We start from the raw sequence: 12,355 nt of genomic DNA, 5'->3' as shown, positions 1-12,355 counted from the left end.
TGGTCCAAATAGCGCGCGCAATTGTTTCTCTCGTGCGAGCGCCACGTGTTTTCTCTCCCAGTATCGGAACCATCTCTCCAAATCTCTAGCTCCTCTGCCGCTCCGTTTGTTTTTGTTGTTGCCGACGATGCGATGTCTTCGGCTGTTCCGGCGGCCGCTCCGGATGTTCGCACATATTGGCGGCGCCTGTATTGGTGCATCGACCGCGGTGGTGATGATTTCGCAGTTTTAAAATCTCGTCCCGATCTGCGGAGTTGGTGCACTTTTGCGAGTGAAATTTCGGATTTTGGTGGAGTTTTGCCTGGTGAAGGTGCGAAAGCTTAGGAGATTTACGTTTCGACAGTGAACAGCGAAGAACGGGGTTTGCAACAGTCTTGAGTATAACTTCAGGCGATTTGTTGTGCACAATAAAGAATCGCAATCGATGGGATTCAAGAACGGGCCAAGGAGACGGTGGCCGTGAAAAGACGAGAAGTGAACCAAGAATTATAGAAGTGGTCGCAGCACGTGAGTGAAGGAAAACCTTCTGTTTTGCAAAATCTCCCAAGAGAGGGAGCGCAAAATTTACGCCTGTTTGCGTGCAATCGTACGCACGACGAGAGCAAGAGCAGTATTGCATACATTTCGGCGCGCTAGATTTTCGATAGCATGTTTGGCTGTTGGTGGTGAGAAGTCGCTCTTTCTTGATTCCTTCGATGACCGTGCTGGTTGTTAATCGGGACCGTTGGATTCGTCCTTGCCGTTCAGCTGTTTCGTGATTTCGGAGTTTCGCGATAGGAGGTCGAAGGTGTGTGCGTGCCACTGTCAGGCTGAAGGCTCCTGCCGGTCGTGTTAAATGCTAGAGAACCACGCTGGATAGGTGCGCATCACGCCGTTCAGGACTCGAGGGTAAGTTTTGAAACGCTTTCAGCATTCGCAAAACAAAAACCGTTGTATATTGTTGCATTGTCGTATTTTGAACACCACTTGAAGTCATGTAGATTGCACAAATTCCGGCGCTTTGCCAATGGTAGACTATTCGCATCGTACAGATAGGTTGCATGACTCCTGGCGCTTCTTGAATGTCAGCCAACTACCAGAAAGGCAAGTCGTTTCTATCTGGCGTATAATTTTCGATGGCATAAAATTTATTGCTGCCGTATTCGTTTCGTGTGGTTTTCAAAGTCTTTGCTCCACTATGCTTAGCGCAGACACGACGACATATTTTTTGCTCTTTTTTTCAAGCGCCTGTAAGCGAGCGAGCTATTTTTGGGCTTCGCCTCAATGTAGACTAAACAATGAACTTTGGCTCGTTTTGTATGTGTGCGTTTGCTTGTGTTACTTCAATGCGGCAAGCCGGTAATAAATTGCTTGTGATGATTTTAAAAATTGACTAAATTGGTGCAACCTTTCGAAAAAGTCGTCTTTAAAACTAGCGCGAACGAAAAATATGCCGAATAAGGGTAAGATTCGCGTGTCATGAAAATAATATTATAATAGAAGAGTCAAGACAGCAAGTGACGTTTGATGGACACATTCCGGTGCAATAAACCGTTCGAAGAAGATGTTCTACTCTTTTTGACTGTTTTCTATGTTTGGCAACAGTGAAAACCAATATAATGTTGCGACCAGTAGACGTCTGAAGTTATGCTGTGGCAAATTTTGCTCTTGTTGTATAGAAATCATATTTAATATTCAAAACAAAAATTTGTCGATTTAACCACGATTTTTTCCAAAAGATTTGCAAAAAAGTCATATACTGTGATCTAATTTTCAATCCGCAACCACTTTCCCCAGAGAGTGATTTGGTATTTGGTGCATAGGTAATGGCGCTTATAGAGGGCAAAAGGCGCCGCAATGTAGACAATTCAGTTGGTAATTAAAGCTTTAATATTACGTTCAGTTCAGTCAATGTTTGAATACATGCATAAACACAGTCGAAAAAATACTTTCTAAAGGTGATATTAAACTAGCACTTTTTCGTGTTTGACAGTTTGCCAAACTCGCAATCAAAGCAAAATGTATGTAGGTTGACGTGTCTGCAAACAAATGCAGACTTTTTCGTTTTACATTTTTTAAGTTTGTACAAGTGACAAGTGACGAACTGTCACTTTTCACACGGCGCTCACGCACACTATCACAACAAATGTTTGGTAGTGTGTGTGAACTCAGTGTAAAAGGGGAGTCAAACAAAAAAGTGACCACGTTCGTTTGACAACAGTTGGTGTTAAACCATCGGGGTTTCAGTGTAGTCTAATACCTCCTTAAGTTAGCATCCTGGACCTTGTCCTAGACCTTGCTGGCCAACAGAGAACAGAAAATGACAATATTCCAACAGTTGTTTGACATAAACTTTGAAAAATATTTGCAACGGCTTAGATGAAAAACAAATAATCGTAAATTTCAAATTATTTTTTTTAATTCTGGGATTCAAATTATAAAAATATTAATTGTTATATTTACTGTGTCTCAATTTTTATAATTCTCTAAATTTTAAGTTCTCAAGAGCCGCCATCATAAGGTCGTAGAAGGTGTCCTTCATTCTTGGGGCAATGACGGTCAAGGATGGCTCTGAATTCAGGGTTCAGAAATAGTAAACTGAAATGAAAAAATAATCACGACATGTAAAATGCTTCTACAAACAACACAATAAAAACAATTTTCGATTGAAACATTCTGAATCGAGATTTGAATGTTTTTTTTTCAAACAAACATGGCCGCCGAATGGCCGATCAGGAATGATGCCTTCCAGAGATATAGAAATTTGTATTTCCCAATTTCTAGTTTTTAAAACTTTTAGAATTTCTGCGTAATACATTTTTTTTTAAATTTGGAATTATACAATTTTGTAAATAACTAGAGTTTTTTTTAAAGGCCCTATAAACATATGAAACACAAAAGCTTATATGACTTTAAAAAAAATCTCTAGATTTGTAGTTTTGAATATCTGAAATGAAAACGTTTTAATTTGCTGGAATTTCCTTTTTTTAATACAGCGTGGATTTGTTAATTCGAATAAAACTGCATTAGAAATTGCGAATCAGATTACGGAAATCGGCTAACAAAAAGGTTGAAATGTAAACATTAGTTTGACAACTCAACTTAGACTTTTTAGCAAGCGTTCGAGCAGAGAGAATTTAGATGTGGAGTTTTTTTTTAAAAGGTCTAATAAACCAAATTTCCACTTTTTTTGCTTTTTGGGTGTTTTTGAAACCGCCTTGAGTAAGGGGTTATATAACACCCAAAAAGCAAAAACAGAAAATTTGGTTTATTGGTCCTTTCTAATCTAATCTAACACGAAAGCAGCCAGTCCGATGACAGCATGCTGGAAAGTCTTGTGATAAGATTACGCCCCAAGCACTTTTCTTGTCATTATTAATAATTGCAGTAGATTCGAGAACAACCGAAAATGTATTACAAAAATTAAAGCGGCCAGCCCTACTGCGTTGTGCTTACCACAGAGAGGATTCTGAGAACGGATCACATTTCTCAGAATCAACAGGGGAGGAAGGATGCGTGGACATACCATACCAAACGCTCCGGTTGAAAATTTGGTTTATTGGTCCTATTAAAAAAAAAACTTCAGAAATACTCTTTGGATTCAGTACTTTTCATTTTGAATACGTTCAAATAAGCAGAAGTTAGAGTAGCGGATTTTAGTATAACGAATCGGCTCGGTTTTTTTTTTAATTTCTGAATTTAAATTTTTATCACGTTCCATATTTTTATTGAATTTAAGTTTTCATTTTTCAACATTTGTTTTGTTGAATTTATATTTTTTACATTTTTGTAGAATTGAAATTTTCTGCTTTATTTTCAAGGCTTTTCCCTAGCTTTCCCTCTCTTCACATAATTTGGACTAAAAAATTAATTCCGTACTTTCAATTTTAAGATTCTGCGTTTTGAGATTCAGCCTTATGAGTATTTTTTGTTGTGATTTCCAATAATATTATATCAAACATTATTATTATACATTATTTAAACGATTGTGATTTCCAGTCGTTTTCTGAAATGTAAATTTAGACCACGGAAGTGTTTAAACCATTTTTCCGAGTATTAAACATAACATTAGTTGAATGAACTGTCATGTGCTGAATGTATAATATTTTGTTGTGTGACATAGACTTCTGGAGCCTGTGTCTGGAAGTGTTTTTGAAAAGTTTCAATAAACAAAATTTTATTTTTTTGCTTTGAAACACTCAAAAACACCTAAAAAGCAAAACAATTTTTTTTGAACTTTTTCAAAAACAAAAAAACTCTAAAAAAAACCCTAGTAAACAGTTAAATTCAATACATTTGCTGTATTTTTTATTTATCTAAGCTTGTATCAGCCACACCGTGATCATACAGTCAGGAATAACGCAACATTCTTTAACGTTTATGTTGCATGTGTTCTGTTGCATTTCTTTTTGGATTTATGCCATTTCAAATCAACACACGCAGAAAAATAAGGCATATTTGAATCAACAAAACGTTTTGTTGATTTGAAAATTATGATTTTTGTTGAATCAACGCTAAACGTCAACGCAGCTTTTTCAAAACAACAAAAGACTTTTGTGGAATTGAGAAAATCAAGGTTTGTTTCAATGCATTTTTTTTTTTTGTTGATTATATTCAACAAAAAAATTGTTGATTCAAACCTCGTACAGGCTGATATTACAAAACATTTTTCTGCGTGCAGTTACACATTAAGGGGTTACATACATGTAGAAAATCACAAAATTTCATATTACAGAAAATTTATTAAATCAACTTATATGAGTTTACGCTCCGATCTCAGAGCGATTAGTCGTGTTTTTCAATACGCGGAGCACACAAAACGCGGACACATCTATTGTGTAGCAAGCCTTTGTTCTGCTGTTTTACGCAGCCCATTGTCTTTAGCGTCCGGGTATCGAACCAGCGGACGGATTATGGCCGACGGAATGATTAGGAACACGTTGGTGTTCCGATTCCCGCAAGGGGCAAGCAACCCGTCGCTCGTGGAAATGGCACGTTTCATCAAGGCTCTTGATGCAGACAGGGAGACTATGGAAACCAGCTACAAAATCTCGGACGAACGGTGCTTCTGCATCAAGTTCAAATCAGAACGTGCCATGAAGGACGCCCTTCTCCAGAACCCAGAATGTCACCTGTTCCAGTATTCGAACGGAAGCACTGTGGAAGTACGTATGGGAGTAATGGGAGGGTGCCAACGCTACGTTCGGGTGTTCGACCTTCCTCCGGAGGTTCCGGACATTGACATCGCTCTGGTGCTGGGGAAGTACGGAGTCGTCAAGCGCACCGTTCGAGAAAAGTTCCCGGCGGAACTAGAGCTCGACTTGTATACCGGAATCCGTGGAGTATACATGGACGTCAAAAAGGAGATCCCAGCTGCTCTGTATTTCCTCAACCGCAAGGGGCGGATTTACTATGATGGTCTGAAGCAGAAGTGCTTCCAGTGCAAGAAGGAAGGTCACCTGAAGGTTGACTGCCCGCAAAGCAAAAAGAAGCACCAGGATCTGGAAACACCGCAGATGGACATCGTGGAACCGCAAACTCCCGGGGGGTATCAGCGGACCGTCGAGCTCATCGTGGAGCCGGTGACGCCGCAGGGAGGTCAAGGAACACTGTACTCCGACGCCGTCAAGGACAGCGAAGGCAAGCAGGGGTATAAAGGGAATGACAGCACGAGCCCGATCGTGTTGAACATGACAACCCTGGTCTCATCCAAGAAGTTGGTCGGCGTTGAAAGCATTCAACAGCTCGCTGACGCTCCGACACTGCCGGCGCCGATGGAGGCCGCTCTACAGCAGCACGGAGGGGATCCGGATGACATCCAGCTCGAATCTGCGGGTGCAAGTCCAGAGAGGTCGCTCGAAGAAGGGTTACACTACGAAGTCGAGTACATTACGCCGCAGTTCGTGATGGAGGGTATCGAGACGGAAGGGACAGCCAAACGTGTGCTGACTTCAAGCGATGAGTCGGCGAATGAAGTTGACACCGATGGCTTCACCAAGGTCAAGGGCTCGAAGTCGAAGTCGAAGAAATTGGCAGGAGCGCTGGAGGCGATTGCCGCAGACTCAACTAAGCAGGACAACAAGCCAGGCGGTGGGAGTGGAGGCAGATCCAAGACGAAGTAAGCTAAACCAAAAATCACGCAAATCTCACCTAAAACCAACGACACCCTAAACCAACCCTATTTCCAAGATTCAAAATGAATTTTGTCAGAAAAGTCTGCAGCATCAATCTGAATGCAATTTCGATTGAGGCCAAAAAATACCTGTTAAAGGACTTTGTAATCCGCCATGACGTAGACGTGGCCCTGTTGCAGGAAGTTGCTTTCAGTAACTTCTCTTTCATCCCCACCCACCATGCTGTGGTCAACCGAAGTAGCACCAATGTTGGTACGGCGATTCTCATTCGAAAAACCCTACCCTTCGATGAGACGCTGATGGACCCGAACGGACGAATCACCTCAATTGCCTTTGATAGCATTAATGTTATCAATGTCTATGGACATTCGGGATCTCAAGCCAAGGCGGAACGTGAAGATCTTTACGAAGATCGTATCATTGCACACATGGATAAACCTAAAACTCGCCACGTTCTCCTCGGAGGTGACCACAACTGCATTCTCGAAGCGGATGATTGTAAGAGCAAAAACAAACCCCTCTCTCAGGCTCTCCAAGCCCTTGTGAGCGGTTACCAACTGAGAGACGTGGGACTACCCGGTCGTCGGTTCACCTTTCACAGAGGCGAGTCGGCGTCTAGGCTGGACCGGATGTACACCGACAAAACCCTCGCTGGACGGATTACGAAGTTCGAAACTCTACCTGTCGCTTTCTCAGACCACCACGCAATCCTAGCAACGTACACGATCGTTCGGGACGATGCCACGCCAGCGGTAGGAAGAGGTTACTGGAAAATCAACGATTACCTTCTAAGGGATCCCGAAACAACAGCGGGCTTCCGGGAAGCTCTAGTTGAGCTCAAACAGCGCAGGAAGTACACGAACAGCTTTTCGGAATGGTGGTCATATGATTTCAAGAACAAAGTCAAGCATTTCTACAAGGGAAAAGCTGTCCAGTTCAATCAAACGAACAGCGCGAGGAAAGCACGGTTTCACAAGCGGCTGGAGGAGCTGACGGAGAAACAAGCCGAAGGTGAAAATGTGCAAGATGAAATCGAAGTCGCCAAAACAAAGCTTGTAGACGCCGAACACAGCCGTCTCGCTAGTTATCGGAATCGTCACCAGCCAGCAACACTGCTCGAAAGCGAGCGGTTAAGCATGTACCAGATGTCGAAGATCGTAAAAAGAGGATTTAACTCTCCGTTACTGGAAGTATCACCTGAGTCGGGCAATAACAAGCAAGTCGTATACGACCACTTCAAGAAAACCTTTGCGAAACGGCAAGGACTCTCGCCTAGCCACGCTGTTCTGGACCATGTCTCGAAATCTCTTCCACGAGAGGCCAATGACAAGCTGATCGCTGCGGTTGAAGCAGATGAATTAAAAACGATTATCCAGAGGTCAAGCAAAAAAAAAAGCACCTGGACCAGATGGCCTCACCTACGAGTTTTACGAGCAACATTTCGATGAGCTGAAGGACGACCTCCTCAAGCTGTACAACGGTGCCATTGCGGGACGCGTGCCGCTGCAAGAAAACTTCTCTAGCGGTGTTATCACGTTGATACCGAAAACAGGGAATAAGTCGGACCTTTCCAATTACCGACCAATCAGCCTCCTGAACACGGACTACAAGATTTTGACTAAAATTTTGGCTGCTAGGCTCTCCACCTGCATGCATCTGCTGCTGGGCGATGGCCAGACTGCTGGCGTTCACAACCAATCCTGTGTGGACAATCTGGATCGTCTAAGGACAATCATCGCAAGGGCTGAAGAAACGAAAAGAGTCAAGTTCGCGCTGCTCAGCCTCGACTTGGAGAAAGCCTTTGACTCTGTGGACCATGACATGCTGTGGCAAACCTTGGAACGTTTTCAAGTTTCGGGGCAGTTCATAGCATTGTTAAAGCAGCTCTACCGGAACGCCTCCTCCCAAGTGCTGGTGAACGGATTCCTGACAGCATCCTTCAAGATTGCACGGTCGGTGCGACAGGGATGCCCCCTGTCGATGCTGCTTTTCTCGCTCTACCTGGAGCCACTCATTAGACGACTACACGATAATCTCGTGGGAATGATGATCAACAATACCTTCTTCAAGGTATCTGCATATGCTGACGATCTGACGATTCTGGTAAGAAACGACGAAGAGTTTGATTTAGTTATGTTCCTAGTCTCCCAGTTTTCTACAGCAGCCGGTATTACCCTAAATTCTAAGAAATCCGCCTTTTTAAGGCTAAACAACTGTAAAATAGGACCACAAAGAATCCCAGAAAGATCAGAACTAAAAATTTTAGGACTTATAGTTAAAGATAGGTGGAAGGACATGGTCCAAGTTAATTACGATTTGCTAATTCGAATATTCACACAAGCCTGCAGAGTGCACGGTGCAAGGAAATTGTGCTTACTTGAACGAGTGTTTGTGCTTAACACATACTTGCTATCCAAACTCTGGTATATTTCACACGTACTAACTCCCTCTAACAAACATTTAGCTCAAATTAAAAAAATCTCTGGTTACTTTCTGTGGAAATCACACATTTTCAAAGTTGGTCGCAATCAATTGTATTTAGACTATGCTAAAGGGGGGCTTAAGTTAATTGATCCAGAAAGCCAGTGTAAAGCCTTGTTTATCAGAAACCTAGTTTATAAATCTGGTAGAAAAATCGATCATTTCATGCTGCAGTATGAAAATGCGAGTTGGTTAACAGTAAACAGCAGAAATTGGATTAGCAGAGCAAAACGTGAATATGATCAAATCCCAGATAATAATCGCACGTTGTATTGGAAATTGATTGAAGAACTGAACACAAAACCAAAAGTAGAAGCAAAATATCCAAACTTTGAATGGGAGTGCATATGGGAAAACATAAACCAGAATTTTCTAAGTACAAACGCGCGCTCAACATTGTATCTTACATTTAATGATGTAATTTCCAACAAAGTTAAATTGTTTAACTACACTAACCTGGTGAGTAATAGGAACTGTGATCTATGTAACAATCCAGATACTAATGTGCACAGAATCAAAAACTGTCTCCAATCAGGAGTGATTTGGAATTGGGTAGAAGGTATTATTAAGAATCGTTTCAAACTAAAACTAAACTCGCCAGAAGAAATATTGTATCACGGTATCACAAAGATGAATTATCAGAAAAAGGCGGCATTATGGTTAGTTTCAGAAGCAATTAGTTACAACATTTACCATTTCAAAAACCCAAGTTTATATTGTTTTCAGAAAAATGTTAGGGAAATAAGGTGGAATAACAAAACTGCCGTTAACATACAATTTCAAAAACACCTTAACATTTGTTGAAACCAACCAATGCCTAAGGTTCTTCCACTCTAGTTACTACTAGTATTGTATATAAAAGATACAAACAATGTTGTAGCTAGGCAATTTTATGTGTGCTAAATAAAAAAACCAGTTTTAAGGAAAAAAAAAAAAAAAAAAAAAGATGATTTTCAGAAGTGTTTGAAAGTTTCATGAAGGTATTTCATGATTTAACTGAGTTAGAGACGATTTAAGCTCAGAGTTTTGCCATGCGCAAAGCAAACTGTCTAACTTTCTGAGCGTTTTTTCTCTGAACACCAAGTTAATTTACGGGTGCCACGATATCTCGAGATGGGACGGACCAAATTAGCTGAAATTTTGGGTGAAGACTCCCAAGACATATTCCTTGTGCATGACGAAGCCCGATTTTGAAATTTGGAATTTTCAAAAAACACAAAAATCAAAAACTGGCGATTTTTTATATGAAAAACAGAAAAATATTTTTATCTTTTTTAAAAATAAACTTTTTGAAAATCGGCCTTCGTCATGCACACGAGACCGGTTTAACGAGTCTTCACCAAAATTTTGAGCCGATTTGGTTGAAGCAATGTTCAGATATCGTGGCACCCACGGTGGCACCCGTTTTTTGAAACTGAGCAATTCTCTACAAAACCGGCCGATTTCGACCATTTTTATTTTTTATATTTTTTGATTTGGCTCAAACTTTGTGGGGGCCTTCCCTATGACCAAAGAAGCCATTTTGCATCATTAGTTTGTCCATATAAATTTCCATACAAATTTGGCAGCAATGTACGAAATATTCGAAAATCTGTAACTTTTGAAGGAATTTTTGATCAATTTGGTGTCTTCGGCAAAGTTGTAGGTATTGTTAAGGACTATTTAGAAAAAATAGGTACACGGAAAAAAATTTCCCGATTTTTTATTAACTTTTTCAAAAACTCAAATTCCCAAAATACGTATTTTTATTTTCGAGATTTTTGATATGTTTTAGGGGACAAAAATCCGCAACTTTTGAGCTATAGAGAAACATGGTCAAAATCTGCCGCCGAGTTATGATTTTTGAAAAACTGGTGATTTTGGAAAAATCGAAATTTCATACATAAATTTTTTGACCTCATTTTTATGCAAAATTGAATTTGCAATCGAAAATTACTTTACAGATTTTTTGATAAAGGGCCCCGTTTTCAAGATATAGCCACCGAAAGTTTGATTTCAGCGAAATATTTGCAGTTTTTCGATTTTTAAAAATAGTGACCATGAGTGACCACTTCTAAAAATATTTTTTTTGAAAAGTTCAGAAAATTTGCTATAAAATTGTCTAAGAGACACCGAAGATTGGATCCTCGGTTGTTGAGATACAGCGGCTTAAAGAAAAAGAAACACGAAAATTGAAGTTTTCTAAGTCTCACCCAAACAGCCCACGATTTTCTAATGACGATATCTCAGCAACTAATGGTTCAATTTTCAATGTTAATACATGAAACATTCGTGAAATTTTCCGATCTTTTCGAAAAAAATATTTTGAAAAAAAAAAATAAATCAAGACTAACATTTTAAAAGGGCCAAACATTGAATATTATGCCCATTTGAAATGTTAGTCTTGATTTAATTTTTTTCAAAATATTTTTTTCGAAAAGATCGGAAAATTTCACGAATGTTTCATGTATTAACATTGAAAATTGAACCATTAATTGCTGAGATATCGTCATTAGAAAATCGTGGGCTGTTTGGGTGAGACTTAGAAAACTTCAATTTTCGTGTTTCTTTTTCTTTAAGCCGCTGTATCTCAACAACCGAGGGTCCAATCTTCGATGTCTCTTAGACAATTTTATAGCAAATTTTCTGAACTTTTCAAAAAAAATATTTTTAGAGATGGTCACTCATGGTCACTATTTTTAAAAATCGAAAAACTGCAAATATTTCGCTGAAATCAAACTTTCGGTGGCTATATCTTGAAAACGGGGCCCTTTATCAAAAAATCTGTAAAGTAATTTTCGATTGCAAATTCAATTTTGCATAAAAATGAGGTCAAAAATTTTATGTATGAAATTTCGATTTTTCCAAAATCACCAGTTTTTCAAAATCATAACTCGGCGGCAGATTTTGACCATGTTTCTCTATAGCTCAAAAGTTGCGGATTTTGTCCCTAAAACATATCAAAAATCTCGAAAATCAAAAATACGTATTTTGGGAATTTGAGTTTTGTGAAAAAGTTAATAAAAAATCGGGAATTTTTTTTTTCCGTGTACCTATTTTTTTCTAAATAGTCCTTAACAATACCTACAACTTTGCCGAAGACACCAAATTGATCGAAAAATTCCTTCAAAAGTTACAGATTTTCGAATATTTACGTACCATTTTTGTATGAACAGCTGCCAAATTTGTATGGAAATTTATATGGACAAACTAATGATGCAAAATGGCTTCTTTGGTCATAGGGAAGGCCCCCACAAAGTTTGAGCCAAATCAAAAAATACAAATAAAATCCATTTCCGGTTTTGGTAGAGAATTGCTCAACTGCTAACTTCAAATAGCTATATCTCGGCAAAGCTACAACCAAATGTCTTCAAATTTGTTATGTTAATAGATGAAAAGTAATATTTTAATGCCCTGAAAACAGATTTCAAAAAAGTTTAAGTGTGTGCTCAAACCCACCTCTGACATGTTTGCCGATTTACATGTATGTAACCCCTTAATACTATTTTAGTCATAATATTTCGAGTTTTTTTTTTCAAAGGTACAGTGATCTGTTTTTTGTACGTACAGAACGGATTCGTTAATTCGAATTTCGCTACTTCGAATGCCCGCTGATTCGAATACCCGCTAATTCGAACGTATTCGAATTAAAAAGAACTCAACTGGCAAAACTAGTTTCCGAACACGTGGTTTCAAGCTTTTGATAGCTGTCAGTCGTTCCGAATTTTGCGAATTTGGATTCTCTGTAAATCCTGCAAAACGATTTTCTGACAAGTAAAAAC

The 12,355-nt window shown here is 39.5% G+C and overlaps 1 protein-coding gene across 1 annotated transcript in view; it reads left to right on the top strand.

Moving 5' to 3' along the window:
• The first annotated feature begins 204 nt into the window (after positions 1-204).
• The window catches only part of LOC6048878 (dynein light chain 1, cytoplasmic), a 73,105-nt gene continuing 60,954 nt past the window's right edge, over positions 205-12,355 (top strand). Inside the window, exon 1 of the mRNA XM_038259336.1 lies at positions 205-888. The gene's annotated coding sequence lies outside the window, so the exon portion shown is untranslated. The remainder of the gene's footprint in view (positions 889-12,355) is intronic.

The sequence above is a fragment of the Culex quinquefasciatus genome, chromosome 3, assembly GCF_015732765.1.
Source record: "Culex quinquefasciatus strain JHB chromosome 3, VPISU_Cqui_1.0_pri_paternal, whole genome shotgun sequence".
In the NCBI taxonomy this organism is placed as follows: Eukaryota; Metazoa; Arthropoda; class Insecta; order Diptera; family Culicidae; genus Culex; species Culex quinquefasciatus.
Note: the sequence above shows the minus strand (reverse complement) of the source record. Positions and strands in the feature narration are given on the sequence as shown.